Source organism: Cnephaeus nilssonii (genome assembly GCF_951640355.1).
Source record: "Cnephaeus nilssonii genome assembly, chromosome: 8".
Classification (NCBI taxonomy): domain Eukaryota; kingdom Metazoa; phylum Chordata; class Mammalia; order Chiroptera; family Vespertilionidae; genus Cnephaeus; species Cnephaeus nilssonii.
The window spans coordinates 17873267-17896804 of NC_137079.1; the positions used below are offsets into that span (position 1 = coordinate 17873267).

The 23538-nt window shown below is 40.2% G+C and overlaps 1 protein-coding gene across 1 annotated transcript in view; it reads right to left on the reverse strand.

Moving 5' to 3' along the window:
- Positions 1-12359, reverse strand: part of TEX15 (testis expressed 15, meiosis and synapsis associated) — an 87866-nt gene extending 75507 nt beyond the window's left edge. Inside the window, 2 exon segments of the mRNA XM_079779371.1 lie at positions 4704-4768; positions 12152-12359. The gene's annotated coding sequence lies outside the window, so the exon portion shown is untranslated.
- Between the last annotated feature and the right edge of the window lie 11179 nt (positions 12360-23538).

Here is a 23538-nt window from a genome sequence, read left to right on the forward strand (position 1 = left end):
ATGCAGATTGGTGCAGCCACTGTGGAGAACAGTATGGAGTTTCCTCAAAAAACTGAAAATGGAACTCCCATTTGACCCAGTAATCCCACTCCTGGGAATATATCCGAAGAAACTAGAAACACCAATCAGAAAGGATATATGCACCCCTATGTTCATAGCAGCACAATTCACCATAGCTAAGATTTGGAAACAGCCTAGGTGCCCGTCAGCAGATGACTGGATCAGAAAACTGTGGTACATCTACACAATGGAATACTATGCTGCCATAAAAAAGAAGGAATTCTCATCATTTGCAGCAACCTGGATGGAATTGGAGAACATTATGTTAAGTGAAATAAGTCAGTCAATGAAAGAAAAATACCACATGATCTCACTCATTGATGGATAATAAAGAACATTATAAAATTGAACAAAAAGATAGATACAGAGACAGTAAAGCATCAAACAGACTGTCAAGTTACAGGGGGAAGGTTAGGGAGAGATGGGGGAGATAAGAGATCAATCAAAGGACTTGTATGCATGCATATAAGCATAACCAATGGACGCAAAACTCTGGGGGGTGAGGGCATATATGGGAGTGGGGTGGGGGGGCAATGGCAAGATATGTACACATATAATACCTTAATAAAAAAAATTGGAAAAAAAAATAAAATAAAATAGACATTCTAGATCCATTTAAAAAAAGAAAATTTCTACACATTTTAAAACTCGCTATATAAACAAAAGAACATCTCATGCTTTACTAATATATTATTTGCCTATTTTTACTGAAGTGCTTTAATGAGTTGTCATTGCCCAAGAGACCCAAAGAAATAAAAGTAGAGAATATTTTTAAAAATCAGGGTAATTATACTCATGAAATGTAAGGATAATAAGGATGAAAGGCTGGCATATAATAAAATGTCAAATAATTTGGGAACTAGAAATTCTGAGCAATTTGACAGTGATGGTCTGTATCCCTCACAAATTCCCATTATGTGAGCTGCCCGTTCACTAAGGGTATTATCACTAAGGTGTAAAATATTTAGTAATAATTACATGGGTAACATGTACATCTGGAAATTGATTAGTGACATTTGCATGTCTTTTATAATTACAGTAAGTTAAAGGATAATTTTTCAGTGAGTACATTAAAATGAGGACCTGAAGCAAACTTGTAAATTAATAAAAATGGCATGTATAAGAAAAACATGTATGAGGACATAAAAGTGAAAAACAATAATACTGATTTCATGGTAATAGCTATATGGTACTAATCCATCCTTTTAATTTGATAATTAAAATTATTCACAGGAGGATGTTAACACAAAGACACTTTCACAGGGTGTTCCAGGCTTTCTGGAATAGGAAAACTGTGGCAAACAAAACCCCTGGAATGAGAGAAAATAATATGAGTATGGGGATGGTTAAATTACAGAGCAACACCAACCAGAGGTTTTAACAGAAAAGGTACTGATTTGGTAAGCCTTTCCACAAATTTGTAGGAGCTATTCCATAAAAAGAAAAACTAAACTGTCAATGCTTTTTTTTTTCTTTTCTACAACTATCCAGGATAGTAACTCTAAATTTAATCTGCAGAGGGATGTATGTATTTGTCTAGGCATGGTTGAAAATATTCAACTAATGTTACAATTAAATATAAGAATTCTTTCATTGATATATTTCAGATTTTCTTCTTTAAAAATTATCCATTTAGCAAGAAAAAAAAAGGCTTATAAAAGAGTTGGGTGGGGGGAAGCCTCAGTTTTACCTCATTTTAACCTGTTTCAGGAGATGCTTAGAATGTGTTATACAAGAACAGAAGTGACAATTTTGCCCTAACCAGTTTGGCTCAGTGGATAGAGCATTGGCCTGCAGACTGAAAGGTCCAGGTTCTATTCCTGTCAAGGGCATGTACCTTCGTTGTGGGCACATCCCCAGTAGGGGGTGTGCAGGAGGCAGCTGATCGATGTTTCTAACTCTCTATCCCTCTCCCTTCTTCTCTGTAAAAAAATCAATGAAATATATTTAAAAAAAAGAAGTGACAATCTTGTGTTTAGTTGTGAGAAAAAAAATCCAAAACAGAAATGTCATCTTTCCATTCTTTAGGAACCTGTTGTATTTAATGACAGAAAATAGAGAGGCAAATATCAACTTATAAGATACACAAGTAATATATGTTAGGGTATAAAATTATTTTAGAAAATTAAGTAAGCTTGTTATGAATTTGCCCAATTAACACCCATTAAGTGGAGCACAGGGTGCCAGATGGTGAGTCAAGGTTCAACAACAGACCACCAAGAGGAATTGAAATAGAGTAGTTACTCATGGGTTCCTAACATGCCTCAAGGGACCACGTGGGAGCTCAAGGCAGAGTGCAGACAGAGAGGCAGGACCCAGAGCATTGCCCTTATGAGTGGAGTGCTTTGGATTCCTGGGCTAAGGCTGAATTGGTTAACTCAAACCAAAAGAGCAGGGTTTTGGTAAGTTACATGGGGCCTTTTCTAAGTGGAGAATAAGGGGAAGGCAATGGGAGACAAAGGAGACTGTTGATCACAAGGGGTGTTGGAGAAGTCATACCAGAAACTTCCATTTGCTTGTGACTCTGAGGGCTACTACTGAGGGCATGCACTTATAGAAGAGGATCAGTGTCAGTTTGTCACTGCAGGCTGCTTGGCCAAACAAAATGAATGCTGATGTAGCAATACAATGGAGTAGCTTAGCTAAACTCTCAACAAAACTTGAGGTAAAAAAAAAAGCAGAGAAACAGAAATGAAGTGATCAGAGTGGCAAGATCTGGGTAAAGAATCTATACCACTAAATTAAATTCAGTTATTTAGATAGTGAGCTTTTAGTCAGTTTTTAAAGAAGCCTTAAAAAAAAGGTCTTGTATTGAAAAAGATCTTAACCAACACCTCTAGAAAAAAAAAGTATTCAGTAAGTTTGTTATCCAAGTATATACTCTACTTTCCAATTATGGAACACTGGCTATGCAAGTACCAGGAACTAACATTCACATTCATGAAATTACCTATATTTCTGGTCTTAGTGAACTGAGGGCAGTGATTCTCAAACTGTGGTCTCTAGACCAGAAGCATCAAATGCAAATCTTCCGGCCTCATCCTAGACCTATTGAATCAGAAACTCTAGAAATAGGGCCCAACAATCCATGACCTGACAAGTTCTCCAGGTGATTCTGATGTAAGCTAAGTTTGAGATCTACAGGTAGATAATTCTGAGGAAAGCATCCAATCAGCTACATAAGAACCATTTATTTTTTTCCACCTCTTCTTTTTTATTTTTAATACCAGTGATCTCTTTCAACTAGTGTCACTATTAGGAGAAAGAAACAGTCTTCACTGGGAACTTTACTTTCTGGCTTAACACTCCTGCTGAGAAAGAATTAAAAAAAAAAAAGTAGTTTTTGCCTTTTGGGGAGGAATGGAGGCAGGCATTGAATTCATTTAACAAGTATTTACCAAGCAGCTACCTTGTTCCAGGCACTCAGCAAGAAGGAAAGACAAGGAAGTAGAAAAGTACTGTGAGGATACCAATAAGTTTTATACTGGGTACCAATTTTATACTGTTATTAGTATTTAATGTAATACTAATAACAGTATTTAATGTAATACTAATAACAGAGGTTGCCTATTCCTAGTATTCATATAGGCAGCAATATCCAGTTGAGTGGTAAGATATTTATATTAAAGCAATGGACTAGCAAAGTAAAAAACCATGGTTCATCCCTGGTGATCTAGGGTTAGTGTTTCACAAACTTTAACATATATCAAAATCACCGAGAGGGCTTATTAAAACACAGATTACTGGGTTCCACTTCTAGTTGCCAATTCAGTATGACTGAACTGAGGCCAAAGAATTTTTATTTCTATAAATTCCCAGGTGACACTGATGGTCCAGCGACCACATTTTGAGAACCATCAATCTAGATCATCAGGCAGAATAAAATTTGGGCACTTCAGAAAGGAAAAAGTCTAAGGATTACCAGCACATTTTTAAAAAGTATTTATTTGTTTTAGAGAGAGAGAGGCAAGGAATAAGGGGTGTGTGTGTGTGGGGGGAATGGCACTGATTTGTTGTTCCACTTATTTATGCATTCATTGGTGGATTCTTGTATGTGCCCTGACCAGGGATCAAACCTGCAACCTTGGTGTATTGGGATGATGCTTTAACCAACCAAGCTACCCAGGCAGGGCTACCAGCACATTTCTTAAGGCTTATTCACTTCGATTTATTACTGAGATTTAGTCTGCTGCTCTTAGGGCAAAGAAAATAGGCAAGAGAGGGATTATCCTTTAAACAACATGGTTTAACTATTTTATCACAGTAACCAATGTTCAGTTGTCTGTGTTGGATCAACCAACTTCCAATATGAGGAGTTTCATAAACTAGAAGCAAAAACTAGTATTCAAAGATTTCCATGATTTTGTGGTGACGCTGAAGTCCTAATTTTGTGTTTAATGTCCTGTTTTGTATGGGTGAATTTCTCTAAAACTTTTGGGCAGTCTCCTTTGAGGCCCAAGGAGGATCTTGTATCTAATAATATACACAGTCAAATGAGAGTCAAGTTAAAAGTAATTTACATGCTTTAAAGACTATCCCAAGAGCCTAAGCTATGGGAAAGGGTATTTCCAGTCCAACTGCTTTTCATCAGGGGAATAATTAAAGTGAAGGTCCCCCCAAAGGTTAGGAATCCCATGGCTTACCTTTGGAGTCTAGGAGCTTTGGTAAAAATAGATCAGGTTCCACAAAGAGGCCAAGGTCATCCTGGCTACAGAGGAAGGAGAAATAATACAGCTCAACTCTTCACTAACTCAATCCTCTAGTCCTACTCCTTCCTTCAGCCTTAAATGCTCAAGTTCTGACGGGCTTGACCAAAATAGAACCACAAAGGAGAAACAATCAAAGGATAACTTGCAACCTATTTCACAACAAGGAAAATAACTTGGGTTACATATAAACCTAAATCCTCTACATATAAATCTTGTTTTATAATACTTACAGATTAACACAATAAGAGGGTAATTGCTACTACCAGTGAGCCCAATTATTAAATATAAAAAAAATACCTTCCTCTAAGTAACTGTATTGAAAGCAGAGGGGAAAAGCAAACAAAAACAGCAAGAAAGTAAACCCTTTGCCAGTTTAAAGCCATTTCTTGTCCTCCCTACAGTGATATAAAGAGAGATGATTGCCTAGAGAAACTCCTAGAAATTAGATCTGTTATTAGAAGGGTGTGATACATGGAAGTTAATTGTGCTAGCGGCTATGAAGATGAAGAATAGATCAGTCAATCAATATAATCCTAAACTGAGTGCATTCTCAGCTCAGCAGATGGAAATTATATGTAAAAGGAGTTAGGGAATTATTATGAAAGCACAGGGATAAGATTAGTAGCTAAACTATTACAGCTATGAGACTTTTTAAAAGACATTAGGGAAATACAAAGAAATAATCAGATGATTAAAGATAATGACATACAATTTTCAAGGGACTTAAAAATATAAAACTCTTGGAAGCGTAAAAATAATAAGAGCACCTTCTTTAATCCTTGTAGGAAACTTATCAATTAGCTTCCCCAACAAACAAAATAATCTCTAAAACTGGTAACATCTAAAAACCCACACAACTAATTTTTATCAATGTAGGACAAATAACTATACAGGTAATACATGAGGCATTGCTTGGTAACTTTCTAACTGGGACTGAACCAATACTGAATCAACCTTTCCTCCTACATTGGATTGTTTTCCAGTTAAAAACCAACAGTAAGGACACATAAGTAATACCTTAATCAATAAAAAAATTTAAAAAAATTAATTAAAAAAACCCAACAGTAGTCCTCCGATTTCCCTCTAATCTAAATTGTGATTCATTCTTGCTTTTAAAGATAGTCCTCTCATTTAAAAATATTAAGCTATCTTTTTGTGTTGGTCCAAAGAATTCAACAGTAGTTTCACTTTCTACACATCTTGGTATGGAAAATATAGCTACCAAACACTTCACCTATTATGGCCTGCTAAACCTAAAAGTAGAAAATGTATGGCTGAGGCCAGAAAGGTAAAAAAAATTTTTTTTAAGATAACTAGTTAATACTGGATCATTTATATTGGTAGTGGAGTCATGTCCAAAAAACACGAATACACAATTATAATTCCTAAATAAATTTATCTATACATCCTTTTCATGAAAGAGGAAAAATATTCATTTAAAAATTGAAGTTTTGCATATTTAAATTTGATGTTAACAACTGGCAATTATCCAATTTTCTTTCATATCAGCAACAAGTTAATAATGTGCATCCTTACTAATGTTCCTATAAAGGATTGATTTTAATATAATTTGTCTATTTCTAACATCAAATTTATTTTAAGATTCTACTTGACTTAAATAACACACAGTTCTCTCAAAAATTCTGTAGAAGTAGTTTAATCATGCAATGTCTAAAATACTGAAACAAACCTGGTGGGGATTACACCTCATAGATGGACTGGATACTTAAAGGACTTCAAAGAAACATGCAGGCAAAATTTGAATATAGAGTCCCAAAGGATAAAAATAGCTAGAATACTTGTCATATCACTCTAAGCAGAGAAATAAACTTGCATCATTTTTCTTTTGTGAGACTATTCTTCTGTTAGACTAAAATTTTAGCCCTTTCTTTTGGACAGTCACATTAAATATAAGGTGACCAAAACAGAATAATTTGCCATTAGATTTTTTTCAGGTAACAAATTTGTAGCAAGTAATTTGTTTTTATAAGAAATTATTTGACTTATTGATGCCATAGGTTAAAGATAAATATTTTTAGAGAGTTTGGTAAAGTTAGATCACCTGGTTCCAAATCTTGTTCTGTCCCTTACTAACTGTGCAACTTTGGATCAGTTATCTTATCTCTCTGTACTTCATTTTCTTCATATGTAAAAGTGGGAAAATAAACAAATATCTACTTATTCAATTCAGTTAATCGACACTCTCCTGCTTTACTGATTAACTGAATTAATATACTCAATACATAGAACAATGATTGACTTACAGTGAAGTGCTATGTAAGTGTTGGCTATTATTAGTGCATGTTTAATCAAATGAGGAGGTATAACTTTTTAAATCTCATAGTTTAATGTTATTAATAATATAACATTCCTCCATTCTTTAAAAACAAACCTGTGAAGGCCTATTTTCTTTTTAGCTTTCAGAGAAAACAAACGTACATAAAAGTGTTTGTATTTGTATGGGCAAAATACCCCAGATAGGAAGGTATAAGTTTGCAAAAACTAAAATCCTAGGTTTAACTGATTAAAATGCGCTTGACAGACAAAGGCAAACACATAAAAATTTTGGGTTTTCTAGAGAGAAAGATGGACTTGTGGAATTTTTCTTTCTTTTTTTTTTAGATATGGTTTTTTAGTTGATTTTAGGGAGAGGAAGGGACAGGGAGAGAGAGATAGAAATATTGATGAGAGAGAAACAATCAGCTGCCTCCTGCACATCCCCCACTGAGGATTGAGCCTATAACCCGGGCATGTGCTCTGACTGAGAATGGAACCTGAGACCTCTTGGTGCATGGGATGACGATCAACCAACTAAGCCACACTGGCCAGGCTGTGGAACTTTTCTTTAAAATTTGTTTTTTCACTGAAGCTGCTTCCTATTACTTGGCTAAATATGATTTCACAAAACACACCACACAGAATGTCAAGGATGTATAAAACTTAAGACTATCATTCCAAGTTCAAAGGGCTTATAGACTTCCCTGACCACCACTACAATATGCAATTCTACTAGCAAATAATTGTTGATTTTATACAAGTTTTGTCATGTTTTTATTTGTTCTATTATATTAATGGCACATTTATGGCAATATTTTCATTTATTTATATTAAAATATTTGTTTATATCTCCCTTTACAGATGATAATTGGTTTTATGCTCACAGTCTCTGCTAAGATCCAAGGTGGGGCAGGCGTTGAGTGGAGGGAGGCAAAGTGGGGGAGGAAATGAGGGACGATCTGTAATATTGTCAGCAATTAAAAAATAAATAAAAAAGCTTATGTGAGCTTAAAATAAGGCTTTACTTCTAAGTCACAACGCAGAACACTTACTTAGCAAAAAAAGAGGTCATGGTGGCTTACCTCAACTAGTAGCTCCCTAAGCCAATTGAGTGTGGCCACTGAGCCCAGTCTAGGAGGATCTGCTGTGGGGTGACTTGGTAAAGCTGGATGAACTCATTGCAGCCACCAGACTTCAGAAATTAAAAGTTCATTGACATCTACCCTGAAGACTCGCCTTTTCTTCACAGCTTTAATGATCACTGTACCTCTATTGAGTTATATTTCACTACTAAATCTTAAATTTTTGAAGGCATCTTTGGGATGTCCAATAGGAACAGCTATTTTTTTTTTTTAATCCTCACCTGAGGATATTTTCCCATTGATTTTTAGAGAGAGTGGAAGAGAGAGGGAAAGACAGACAGAAATATCGATGTGAGAGAAACACATCGATTGGTTGCCTCCTGCATGAGCCCGACCAGGGCTTGGACCGGGGAGGAGCCTACAACCGAGGTATGTGCCCTTGACAGGAATAGAACCCAGGACCCTTTGGTCTGAAGGCCAACGCTCTATCCACCGAGCCAAACTGGCTAGGGCAGGACAGCTATTTTTATGCTGTTGTTGTAGTGGTTGCCATCCACATGGTGCTGGTCCTCTTGTCTATGTGGCTTGGAATGAAGGCTCAGGACAGTGGGTGAAGGCAAATAGGATTAGAGTCACCGTTACCTTTTGATAGCATTAAATTGATTTTTTTTAAATGCCAAGAAAGGGGGAGGGGTCACAACAAGGTGCAATAAATGTGGACTAAGGGAAGACATAAAGGACTGGCAGTCAAAACCTAGGTTTGAGTCGTAACTCTGCCCCTATCTAGCTATTTCTGTTTATAAAATTGAAATGTGCTCCTCTAAAAGTAACCTCTAAAGTTCCTTAATGCTAAATTTGCTTCTGGGCAAGGGGTGTCTCACACCATTTAGAGGTGAAGCCATATATCTTTTCCTCACCAAAATCCACATTTTTTTTTCTTTTTGCAAACAATTAGCGGCTTCAAGTAATCATTAAAGTCCATGTATCCCAAGAACCTCTAGAAAAAAGTATTACAGTGGTTCATCCTGATTTAATACAAATAATGTTATTTACTCATTCTTTCTTATTCCCCCTCTCTCAAGCTCGCTCTCTCTCTCTTTCTCTCTCTCTCTCTCACACACACACACTCTTACTTTACAGTCTTGCTGTTCAATCTGTCACTATACCAGTACTAACTTTTATATTTATTTTTTTAAAGTGTGAAAAAATGAAGTTTTACCTTCACTGGCAGAAGGAAAGTATTTCCCACCCTTGATGCATGTGTGCTCACACAGGTTTTAGATAAAATCAGTGATGTTCTCTTATTGCATTATTGTCCTTAAAACCCTCAAATTGAGTTACAGTGGATTAAACCTTTTAGAAACCTAAAATCAAAATACTTTTTTTTCTGTATATCTAGGATCCAATAAGCACTACCAAAGCTATCCAAAACCAAAATTAGGTTCTGATTAGGATTTGATTGTCCACATATTCACATCCACACGGGTGCAAGCAGTAGTTGCAGCTTTGCCAGAGTCTCAGCTGTTGTAATTATAGACAGACTCAGGAGCAGCTTTTAAAGAGCAGTAATTACAAAGGCTTTGTATTATGTGGATTATACATTTGAAGGATATAGAATTCCTACAAGACTTTAGGGACTATCCTAATAGGCAAAGTTGCTCATTAAAGCAATCATCAAATTTACTCTGAGTTTACAATTTTCTGAACTACGCTCACCTTATTACAGAACTGCACCTCACCTTGTAAAATACAGCTATTTCTAAAAAGTTATCTTCTGTCAATCTAACCCTACTACTGGACTAACTTCACAAAACTGAAATTATTACAAAGTACTAACAAATCACTCTAGTGTGGTAAACACATCAAATCAATAAAATACTGGTGATCTTGAAATGTTTGTTAAATTGAACTGAAAAAATCTTCCTTTTTGAACATAAAGATAAGTAAAAAAGTGTGAATAAAAAGGAAGACTTAGATGAAAACTAATCCCACTGTGCAGCACATTTAGGATTGGCAGTGTTAATCAGATTCCAAAACATCTAATGGGATAACATGTAGGTGCTTCAAATCCCCTAAATCATCCTTCATGAAAGCAAAGATATTTTGAAATGAGAGGAACTGGAATACAGGAAAAGCAGACCAAAGTAATATACTTACCAAAAATCAAAACTGCCAATTTTTCTAAAATTAATCTTCAGGTATTGTAAAAACAGTGATTGTTTTCCCTAATTTAAAAAGTTTGCAATCCAGATATGGTATGCCACCCTTAGAACAGTAAAACGTATTTATAACTTAAAAGTGTCCAAGTACACTAGTTAATGTACTGACAGAAAAAGTGATCTCAGGTCATTTGTGATTAAGTTAAATACTATAATGATACTAGAGGCCCGATGCATGAAATTCATGCAAGGGACTCAGCCCTCGCAGCCCCAGCTTCATCTGGAACAGGGGTCCTCAAACTTTTTAAACAGGGGGCCAGTTCACTGTCCCTCACACCGTTGGAGGGCCGGACTATAGTTTAAAAAAAACTATGAATAAATTCCTGTGCACACTGCACATATCTTATTTTGAAGTAAAAAAACAAAATGGCAAAAACACCCGCATGTGGCCCGCGGGCCGTAGTTTGAGGACACCTGATCTGGAAGGTTGGAAGGGCGTTAGGCTGTCTTCTCTAATTAGCATATTATGTTTTTATTATTATAGATCTTATTAATAAAAGTACTATAATTATATTTTACTGGTTGTAACAAACACTTTTAATGTAGATATGTTTAACATAACATATTCGTTTTAGATGTACAACATAATGATTCTATATGTAATACTGTTAAATGATGAAATTTTAAGGTGTTAAAACTATAAAAATAAAATATGGCTGACATATATATACTAAAATTGAAATTATCACTAGCCACCAGAGTTATAATTTCAGAGAATGTAACTAAGAGTTATGCTATTTTCCCTATTCGTTCACAACTAAACTCTACAAATAAGCTCTACAAATTATTAAGTCATATGAACTTTTAAATAAAATTTTTAAAAGAAAAATGTGCATGGGTATTCAAAATGTTTAGGCATTCTCTCAAAAATGTTGACATCTTTCTGAATATGGAAGTTTAGAAACGTTAAATATCAGGGCAATAAGGTAAAGACATTCTTGAAAAATTAGAAGCTTTGAAGAAAGTGAGTCATGGCGGAGCATTAAATACCCCTCAACACTGATTTTACTCCTTCAGTCCCTTGGTCTCAAATACCCTCTTTTCCAATCAGCAATGATATATTTTGAGAGAAGCCTAAGATCTTTTAAGAATACCTAACAAATAAAAATAACCGATTTCTAGATGTGAACTCAACCACACTTCCCTTAAAACTTGCATCACTTCTATCCCCTCTATACCTAACTTAACATAACCGTGGAAAAGGACATTCAAAACTTAACTAAATTATGATTGTGTGTTACTTGGACTTCATAACTGGACATAGTTCCACATCCATCTCCAATCCCCAAAAGCAAACAGTGCACTTGCGGTGTTGGAGCGCGTTACATTGCACTCGGAGCCCACAATTTTTAAAACTTGGGGGAACTCACACCAATAACCCTCCGCCTTCCCACTTTCTAAGCGGGTTTCCCGCACAGCCGCCATGTACCTCCACCTGAGCGTTCCAACCCAATGGAATGGACCCGACCACCAGCACGGCCAGGACGGAAACTGCCTTCCGGCAGGAGTGTGGATGGGCTTAAGCAGTGGCTCCCATTCAACTACCTGTGGGTCAGGCTCTCTCTGCACCCACAGCCTGTGGGACCCGAAAAGCGGCACTGGGCTCCAAATACGCCAAGAGCTACCAAGGCGAAGCAGTCCCGCAAACTTTCCACGCTGCCTTTACAACGGCCGAAGCGCCACGGACACGCGGCAGCCGCATCCCCGCATCCCCGGGCGCACAAGTCCGCCCGCCCGCACGCCCCGCCGCCGCCGCCGGGGGAGGCTCACCTCGGGGCCCCCCTCCCGAGCCGCCCTCGCCTACCCGAGCGCCCCCACGTCCACCGGCTTCTGCAGCGAGACGGCGGGCGGCCGGCGCCGGCGGGCATCGTCCGAGCGCGGGTTCTGCTAGGTGGCGACACGGCGCGGGGCTCCGGCGGCCGAGCGCCTCGCAGCGAGGCGAGAGCGGCCGTCACCGGGCGGCGTTCCCGCCTCCGCGCTCCGGAGTCCCCGGCGGTGCGTGCGGGAGCCCAGGTGCGGCCCCACGAAGCCACGCCCCGTCCTCGCCCCCTGCAGGCGGGGCGCGGCCTCGCTCCCTTCTCGCCCCCCCCCTCGCCCCCTAGGGAAACAGCACCCCGGCGCCCGCCCCAACCAACCCAAGTCGAACGTTCCATGCTCACCGTGCACCGTGCACGGAGAATTCGGGGCGCTCCTTTTTCTGCCGCCTTCGGGGCAACTGAGAACTGGGGGGGGGGGGGGGGGGGGGGGTCGAGGCGAAGCCACCTAAACGTGTAGGGCTTCCCCCTCCCGGTGCCTCAGCGCCCCCAGCTGCTAACAGGCGTCGTGCTATCTCGTGGCTCCTAACACGGGGGGTGGGGGTGGGGGTAGGAGTGGGGGTGGGGGGTGGGGAGAAGGGGGACGCAGAGCGGGCGCGAGCGTGGGAACCTGAGAAAAGCTAGTATTGCACACTCAGTGCTGGAGGTCCCAGGCCCCTCGGACGCCCACCTTTGGGCTCGTGACAGGAATCCCTGGACTTCGTGATATTAACATTCTTTCCCTCTCAAATGCACCGAAAACCTTGCTAGCTTCTAAACCGCCGCGACTCATCCCCCCTAGTCCCCACAAACCTTGAGCTGCCTTCCTTGCCCAGTTTCTCAGCATCTAAATCTTCACGGGGATGGGGTGGGGGTAGGGGGACGGGGAGGAAACTTCAGGAACAGAGCGGAGCTTCTCAGGCACGTGCGCTTTGCACAGCGGAGGCTTCTGTATGAGTGGGTTGCATCTGCGCCTGCGCAATGGGAAGATCTGGAGGCCCTGCAGGGGGAGACCTGGAAGTGGGGGGTGGGGTCTGGGTAAAAATGGACTCCGTGTTACGGTTCAGTGTGCTAACGTGAGATGTGTATTCAGTGCAAACTATTTGCACATAGTAGGTCCTCAACAAGCATTTGATGAATGACTAAGTTGAATGGACTGTATCTGCTACAGGCATCCTTTCCACTCAGAGGCCTGGGCTCTCTTCCCTAAATTGAAGAGTGGGTCTTGCTTAAGCCTCCAGGCATCCGTAGTTCTTCTAAAGTGGCCATTCTGGTACATTCTGAAACATCCTTCACTTTACCTATTTTTATGGGTAAAGATGTTGGGATAGGGAACTCAAGTGATGCCTCATTCCATTTACCGATAATCACTTATTATAAGGCAAATTGTTTCAGGCCTGCAATTGTGAAATTAAATCTAAAGAACTGGTCACTAATACCTGGATTCTGTGATCTATATAGTCCTTGAATTGGGCTGTAACAGAGCATGCTATAAATAATTAATTTTCTGAATGCAAGAAGTCTTAAAAATCTTGATTTTTGGAATTTGCTACTTCTTGGAGTTTGCTACCTCTAAGCTCAAGCCTTAGCTAAGGAAGTTGGCCATTAGCCGTGGAACATATAAAGTCCTTGCAAAACTCTTTGAATTAAATTATAAAAATCATTGAAAAAATGTACCAGAATGACCCCTTCAAAAGAACTGGTCCAGAAATGCAAAAATATTTTCCAACATCACTGATGTATCTAGGTACTCACTTCTTTTAGCCTCCTTTCCTTTCTAAAATCATTATCTTCAAGGGGATGAAGAGACATCTATTTCTTGTCCTCCCAGATTCTTGCATGTCACATCCAAGATATTCAAGTCATTAGAAATGCTTTTCACATTGCTATTGCTGTTATCACTACTTTCTAAGAATATTGATAGAGCTGGGTAGAATTAATTGGATCTGAATCTTGGCAAACATACTATCATGTTCTGAATATACAATTCTAAGTAGAATTGGACTTAAACAATTTTTTTAAAAGAAGAGAATTCCTACATTAAAGTAGAATATTTTGGCCAGAATAAAATAAGTAAGATGTTATTAATAAATCCTACTTCTTTTCATTTTTCTACATCTCTGTATTTTATTCTTTTCCTCAAAAGAAGTAAATGGTGTCATATTAGTCAGAGTTATCCAGAGAAATATATACTGAGTGGCCAGATTATTATGATCTCTGAACACATAATAATCTGGTCACTCAGTGTATATCCTATATAATAAAAGGTTAATATGAAAATTGTCCCCTCCACCAGGAGTTCGACCAGCAGGCAGGCCGGCCAACCACCCATGTCCCCTCCCCCTGGCCAGGCTGGCCGGACCCCACCCATGCACGAATTCATGCAATGGCTCTCAGAATTCATATTAGAGGCTCTCCTGGGTGTCCCCCTTGCTGACTTCGGATCTGGAGACTTTTCAGCCTCCATTATCCTGTGAGCCAATTCCTTATAATAAATCAATCTCCCATATATATATATATATATATATATATATATATATATATATATATATATATATACACATACATACATACATACTGAGTGGCCAGGTTATTATGCGTTCAGAGATCACAATAATCTGGCCACTCAGGGTGTGTGTGTGTATATATATACATATATACACACACACACCCTGAGTGGCCAGATACAGTCCCTAGGCCTAACCTGTGATCAGGGTCATCTTCCCCCACCTCCATATATATATATATATGAGAGAGAGATTGATTTATTATAAGGAATTGGCTACAGGATAATGGAGGCTGAAAAGTCTCTAGATCCGAAGTCAGCAAGGGGGACACCCAGGAGAGCCAATGATGTAGGTGTAGTTCCAAAGCTGGCAGGCTCAAGAACCAAGAAGAACCAATGTTTCAGTTCAAGTCTAAAGACAGGAAGACTAATGTTCTAGCTCAAGGTAGTCAGATAGAAGATATTACCTCTTATTCAGCTTTTTTGTTCTATTTCCGTCTACATTTATGTGGATGAGGCCCACCCATGTTAGGGAGGCCAACTTGCTTTTCTTAGTCCACTCATTCAAATGTTAATCTCATCTGGAAACATCTCCACAGACATACCCTGAATAATGTTTGACCAGATGTCTGGGCATCCAAGGCCCAGTCAAGTTGATTTTATTTTAATAATCTTAACTCCACTCCTTGTCAACTTAGCATCCATACACATCTCCTTAAACCAGAGGTGGGGAACGTCCAGCCTGCAGGCCATATAAGGCCCTTGAAATCATTTGGTTTGACCCTGACAAGGCAACCACAGGCAAGATGTGAAATTCAAAAAATCTAGGAGCTTTCTTCATAGAAAATACATTTATATTAAGTGAATTATAGTAAGCAAATGATGTTATAAATATCCAAATGGCCCTTGGCAGAAAAAGATTCCCTACCCCTGCCTTAAACCATATTAAATCCTATGTAATAAAAGCCCAGTGACTGTGACGGCAGAACGACCAGAACGACCTCTCGACCAGGCACTATGAGGTGCACTGACCACCTCCGGTTCCTTTCCCTAGCAGGCAGGCTCTGATTGCCAATGGTGAACAGGGACCTGGGGTGGGTGGTGGGGAATGCAGGTGGCACCAGGCCAAGGCCCCCATCCTGCCGGTCGCCCCCCACACAGAGGTGACCGGCGGGGGGCGAGGGGTTCGGTGCCGGCAGGCTAGATGGCGAATGGGGAACTGGAGTGGGTGGCGGTGGGGGTGGGGGAAGATGGCCCTGATCACAGGTTAGGCCTAGGGACTGTATCCGCACGCAATTTCGTGCACCAGGCCTCTAGTTTCTAAATAAAGAAAATAACAGTAATTACAGCATAATTCTACCTAACATGGTACAACTGTCAAGTGCACATTTTAAAAATGCACTAAACCCTTCCAGAGAAAAGGAGGTAAAGTCCTTGAATGTTTACTCCTCTCCTTGATAGCCCATAACTTAAATACTATGATGTAAGATTACCAATACTTTAATACTGCACACTAATATAAAGTCAATACATCTTATGTTACATGTTAGATACTTGTGGAGTTTTTGTTTTCCATGGATATTTGATATTTTTCACTAATTTATATTTTGTGATTTCCTTTAACTTTTTCTTATTTATGGATTTGAGAGAGAGAGAGAGAGAGATCGATTTGTTGTTCCATTTCATGTTTTCTCCTAGTCTGACTTGTCCTCTCTGGAATTACAGCCTTCTTATTTCCTGAGTTGGTATGCTGATTTCACATTTGCTCTGGCTCAGAGTTTTTCAAATGTTGTCAACTCATTTTTCCTCCCATTTTATTGTAATGCCAATTTTCCTTTATTTAATATCCTATCTAATAAAAGAGTAATATGCAAATTGACCAACACTCCAAAACACAAGATGGCTGCCCCCATGTGGTCAAAGATGGCTACCCCCATGTGGACACAAGATGGCCACCACAAGATGGCCAACAGGGGAGGGAAGTTGGCAGTTGGGAGGGACCAGGCCTGCAAGGGAGGGCAGTTGTGGGCAATCAGGCCAGCAGGGGAAGGCAGTTGGGAGGTACCAGGCCTGCAAGGGAGGGCAGTTGGGGGCAATCAAGCCTGCAGGGAAGGGCAGTTGGGGGGGACCCAGGCCTGCAGGGGAGGGCAGTTAGGGGTGACCAGGCCTGCAGGGAAGGGCAGTTAGGGGTGACCAGGCCTGTAGGGGAGGGCAGCTAGGGGCAAACAGGCTGGCAGGGGAGCAGTTAGGCATCGATCAGGCTGGCAGGGGAGTGGTTAGGGGGTGATCAGGCTGGCAGGCAAAAGCGGTTAGGGGCAATCAGATAGGCAGGCAGGCAAGCAGTTGGGAGCCAGCAGTCCTGGATTGTGAGAGGGATCCCAGATTGGAGAGGGTGCAGGCTGGGCTGAGGAACACCCCCCCCATGCACGAATTTCGTGCACCAGGCCTCTAGTCCTATCTAATAAAAGAGTAATATGCAAATCAACCGTACCTCTGCTATACCCACAAGCTACGCCCACAAGCCAATCAGGAGCGAATATGCAAATAAACCCAACCAAGATGGCTGTGGCCACGGAGAGCAGGAAGGAGGCTTGGGTTTCCCCTGCAATGGGGGAAGCCAAGCTTTCCGCCTGCCCTTGCTGGCCTTGGCCAGGTGTGGAGCCGGGCAATCGGAGCCAGCTGGGCGTCCCCTGCCCAGGGCCCGAGCCTCGGCCAGAGGCTTTAGGCCTTGACAGGGCCAGACCTGGCGATTGTAGGGAACTGGGGAGGGGCCCTGCCCAGTCCCCTAGGCTTTAGGCCTTGGCAGGGGTGGAGCCGGAGATCGGAGGAGATAGGTGTGAACTACAGAGGAAACACCTTTTCTGACTGCTCATTGGCTAAGCTCCCTGTATGCCACTGGTAATATTCTTAGTAACTTGGGTATAAGAATCCAAAAAGGTGATCTAGGGCTTTTCCACCACACTCCTGGAGAAAAAAATGAAGGTCCGCTGCTGGAGGGCTAAGAAATGTCATATTCTGCCCTAGGCAATTTGGCTCAGTGGATAATGCCTAGGCTTGCCAAACACAGGGTACGGGTTAGATTCTGATCAAGGGCATGTACCTCAGTTGCAGGCTCCTCCCTGGCTGGGACCCAGGTCAGGGTTCATGCAGGAGGCAACCAATCAAAATGTTCCTCTCACTTTGATGTTTCTCTCTGTCTTTCCCTTTCTCTTCCACATTGTCTAAAAATCAATGGAAACATATCCTCAAGTGAGGATAAAGAAGAAAAAAGAAAGAAAGAAAGAAATGTCATATCCTATGAAAGACAGGATATGAGGCTTGGGTTTCCCCGGCAATGGAGGAAGTCAAGCTTTCCGCCTGCCCTTGCTGGCCTTGGCCAGGGGTAGAGCTGGGTGATTGGAGCCAGCTGGGCATCCCCTGCCCAGGGCCCATCTTGAAAATGCCTAAAGAAAGTTGTCATTTTTTCAAGGTGAAGGGACCAGAGTCCGTGTTGATGAAAACACCATGGTGGCTGCGGTGACTGGCAGTGGCTGAAGCAGCCGGGTGATGGGGCTGGTGCCTTTCCCTGATCAGCCCGGTTGTCTCCCACAAAGGGAGGCCATACTGCTCCCATGGGGAGCAGGCCTAAGCCGTCCGTAGGACATCCCCTGAGGTCTCCCAGTATGTGAAAGGGGGCAGGCTGGGCTGAGGGGACCCCCCCAGTGCACGAATTTTGTGCACCGGGCCCCTAGTCTTTAATATTAAAGGTAGAAATCTTGTCTATACTGAAATTCTATTGTAATTTTAAACACAGCCTTTTAAAAATAATTTCTTAAGTTAACTATAATTTCTTTTCCTAGATGTGACTAGCCCGTAGGTGTCACCAATGTGAATGCATTTTTTAGCAAAAGGTTGTAGGGTTAACAATAACAGGGTTTTACTAAGGTAATGGTGAACTTCAAGTATAATCTACAACCTAAACATTCAAAGTCTCATGTTTTAGAGTTGGTAAGAACTTTAGAGATTCTGAACACTGAGATCCATAGATGTGAAGTAACTTGCCCAAACTTGATGAAATATTTATAAATAAATCATATTCCCTTCTTTCTATTAAGAAATCCCTTACTCCCCACACACTTACTCCATTGAAATGAGATTGAAGAGGAATGGGTTAGAAAAAAACTAGCATCTTTCTATACTGAAAGACACTGTCACTTTCTGGATGTATTTCATAGTTAGTTTGTCTAAGTGTTTTAATTCAGAACATCCTTGCATCAAGATATACTGGTCTGTCCTCTCTTCTCTCTGTCTCTCTCTTTCCCTATTTCTATGTCTACCTCTATCTCTATCCACCATAAAGACAAGATAAAACTAATGATACTTTAGAAAAGGTTGACTCAAGTTGATTTTCAGTTGAATATTTTCTAGCCCTTTAAATCTTAGTAATGTTTTTGGAGGGACACTACCATCTTGTATATGTTACCAGACACTCTGCCCTTTACATATATTCTCACTTAATCCTCAAAAGCAGCATACTTTTATTTTACAGCTGGAGAATCTGAGGCTCAGATAAAGTCATTTCCTAAGCACATACAGCTAATAAGCATTAGAGGGAGAATTCAATTCTAAGAGCGTTGGCTCTAAAACCCACTTCCTTTTTATTGTACAACACTAACTGAAAATTTGAAAAGAACAAGTAATTTTCTTGCCAAATTCCAAAAGTAGAGATAGTTTTGTCAAAGTTTTAAGCTCCTAATGATATTATAACCTTCATAAATTCTAATCTTTGACATATTTTGAGCTAATTACTGTAGCTCCAAGACAGTGCTGGGCACATGGAATGGCTGCTGAACAAACGCTGTTGACACAAATCCAATAAATGACGACTTCTATGGAATGATTAGTTAATTATTAATTTACTGGCAAGAAAGTTTCCAGCATCACCACCCATATATGGTCAATTAATTTCAGACAAAAGAGCCAAGACAATACAATGGGAAAGGGATAGTCTATTCAATAAGTTCTGTTTGGGAAAACTGGATAGCTACATGCAAAGAAACATGAAACTAGATCACTATCTTACATTATACACAAAGATTAGTTCAAAATGGATTAAAGACTTAAAGGCCTGAAACCATACAACTTCTAGTGGGTAGTATGTCAAGTGAAATAAATCAGACAGATAAAGGCAAATACTGTATGATTTCATTTATATGTGGAATCTAAGAAGCAAAACAAGCAAACAAAACTCATAAATACAGATAACAGATTGGTGGTTATCAGAGGGGAAGGGGGTTAGGAATGAGAAAAATGGGTGAAGCGGGTCAATTGTATGGTGACAGATGGTAACTAGACTTAATTGTGGTGATCACTTTGCAGTGTATACAAAGATTAAATTATTATGTTTTACAGCTGAAACTAATATAATGTCATAGACATTGTATTTGTCATATGCATTATATATAATAATTTTACCTCAATAAAATAAAACAAAAATAAAAAGTGTCTAGCATTTTCTCCATATAGTAAATGACCTAGAAAAAAAATCTCTTGAGTAGTTATGTAATTGAAAGGCAAATATGCACCCAAGTCCCCAGGGAAAGAATAGAGTGCTAGTGTTTCTATGACTTAACAATGGCTGCATCTCCCAATACCCTCTTGGTGTGGACATTTTGACAGTGGGGAGAAAATGTGCACATTTACTGTAGAACTAGGGAGGCCTTAACCAACTCTGGACTGATCTAAAACTTCTCTGCTGAAGGGAGATGGTCCCCGCTGGGATATGCTGGCAGGAGAGCTCCCTGAAGGACCCATAAGGATCAGCACTTATAGAGGAAGGGAAAGTGTGCTGACAACGGCCAACATCAGCACTCAGCCTGGGCCGAGTGTGAAAGCTCTTCCCAAACCAGCCACTACAGTATGGGTAATCCATGGTGCCGTGGAATCTTAGGAGCACAAGCTTCAAACACAAAACCGGAGACAAAGACTCTCTTCTCTGGAAGAATGTAAGGCCAGATTATGTCTGTCACAGACATAAGCAAGGGTGCAGCGGTAATGCTGTTTCAGAGGTCAAATGGAGTGGGAAGAGTAGCACTGGCAATGGCGGATGCATGGGCTACAGAAAAGAACAGTCCAGTAGTGGACTGACCGCTCGGTTCTTTCACCACGTAGCCTTTTCAAAGCAAAAGTGGCCCCTTTGCACTTACGAAATCCCTGGAATTCTTGGACAAATCACAGTTGGGGAGGTGGTCAGATTTAGCAAAAAAACAAATGAAAAAATACAGGATGCCCCGTTACATTTGAATTTCAGATAAATAACAAATAGTTTTTCAGTGTAATTATGTTCTATGTAATATGTAATATTTATCTGAGATTCTAATTTAACTGGGTGCATTATATTTTTATCTGTCAACCCTACCTCCAAGGTAAAGATGACAGAATTTCTGGGTAATTTTATCAGATGAGGTCTCAAACAGGGGTCATACCTGTTAATAAGCCAAGGTAGACTATAAATAGTATTTTCTCTGTAATCTAATGGTATCTGTGCCTGCCACTATTGTAACACTTAACACTGTATTGCAATCACTAATTTTCTTATGTCCCCCCCAATTTTCTGCGAGTTATTTGAGGGAGGGCACTGTGTTTTCACCAGGTCTGTATTCCTGAAGCTCAACACAATACCTTATAGTCGTATTGGTTAAATGCTAAGTGAATACTTCAGTAAGTTAATTCCAGTTTCAATGAACTTGGACAAATTGTCATTCTATCCAGCAGAGGGAAGCTGTGCACACAGTACTATACAGAGCAATCCGTTCGACAGGGTGGAGCAAGCCAGCCTTCTGAACTTGAAAAATTCTATACCTCCAGCTCTCTAATTGCAGTAGTGCGGGCCACTCCCAACTGCCCCAGGCCTGTGCCATTGCATGTAGAATCAAGGTCAGTCAGCCTGTGGGAAAGGCTCATGTATACTGCACAATTCTTATTGTTCTATTGACAAGCTCAATTACACTCACAAGCTGTGCTCTTGCCTTTAGAAATGCAGAACTCCCTTACTTGAAAACATTTGAAAAAAAAATCTATATAGACAATCTCCTTTTTAAAAACATGAGTAGTTTGATACATTTATACAGAATTCTAAATATCCTAGATGTTGCCATCACCCTTTAACGTATTACACTTAATGTAATCATTTAAAAAATTATTTCCATTTGGCTTTTTGGATCATATAACATACTAAGCTGCCTATCAGAGAAAAAAATAGAAGTAATTGTGCTCAAAAATGGTGTTATATTTCTATTATAGTTTTACATGGTATGCAGGAACAGAAGAATGATTACTCTTGTTTTTCCTTTAGGAAAAAGACATACTCACTGAGATGCAAAAATTCCTATGGCAATAAAAAGGGAGTATTTGGGGGTGATTGGTACGCTACAAAGTACTGCACAAAACAAAAGTGAATGGTTAACCTGTTATCTTATTAATCCCCACATCTATTCTATAAAATAGGCAGGGGCAGATTTACCAGGGTGCCAGTGAAACTTAAGTTTCAGGATCTTCACTTGGGGGGCCCCCTCCCACAATCCTGAAAGGGGCTGCAGTATGTCATTGTATGGTTGTATGTTGTTGTTGTTTTTTTAATTTGCAAAAGCAAGATATTTTAATGGCAATTGGTTTAAACGACTGATTCAATTTAATTTCTCGTACCTTTACCTTCAGGTTGGTGTTGAAAGGGCTGTGGGCAATTTTAGGATGTGATTGTGGGGATCTTGAACTGAGGATACTTCAGTTTGAGTTTATGTGATATATTTTTGTGGTCCTTTCTGTGTATAATATACGTATATGGCAAAAAGTTATATTGTGATTTAAGTGTGTCCTATCGTGCCCAGCACCAATGTTTATCAAAAATCCTATGTTTGTAGGCCAAAACCTGTAACAAAGCTTCAAACAGCAAATATATATGTAAGAATTCACATGTTTTTATATCACAACTATCAGTAATAATATAAAAAATTAGCCAGCCAAGCTAGAACACTAAATTATTTTCCTATTCTTACTACAGAAAATGGTAGTACAACATTTACATCATACAAAGAGGCATTCAGAGGGAATGAAGCCTAAACACAGAGGAAAAGATATATTAGAAGTGTGTAAGATAGTTGATAAAATGCTATTTTCTTGGATATTGTGATGTCGTTGCATTTGTTTAATCTGTACTTTGTTATACCTTTCCTTAATTCATATCTACTTTTGAATTAATTTTTTTTCTTTTCCTTAAACATGGGCTCTCAAAACAGTACAAGATTCAGGACCTCAAATCCAGGAAATAATGATTCTGGAAATAGAAATTGTTATCATAATAATAGAGAAGTAAAATTGAAGTTTAGAGAGTTTATCAACTTACCTCAAGTCACAGGGCATGCAGGGTTCAAATCAGACCTGTGTGTTGAGAAGCCAGAGAATGAGGGGCCACAAGCCACCCACATGGGCAGCAATAGCTCCTGCCTCTCTCAGATCCACTTTGGGGAAGTGAAGCCCACGGAGTGGCTTTGATTGAAGGCGCAGTTTCAGTATACCCACACTACATAAGGCTTATTCCAAGATTCCCAACAGGGGGAGGGGACAGGAGGTTGCACAATGAAGGAAGGGCAGCCCTCTGTTTCAGCTCAGGATCAGAACAGGAGATAGCAGGGTAGCAAGCAAGCATTACTTATGAGGTGGTTGAGGCAGAGGGTAACTCTAAGTTATTTTAAAGGTGCCCCTGGCCCAGGCCGGTGGTGCTAAGTGGTTAGAGCGCTGATGTGAACCGAAGGGTCATGGGTTTGGTTCCTGGTCAGGGTCATGCACCTGGGTTGCAGGTTCATCCCCAGCCTCAGTTAGGTTGGATGTGTCTCTATCACATTGGTGTTTCTCTCT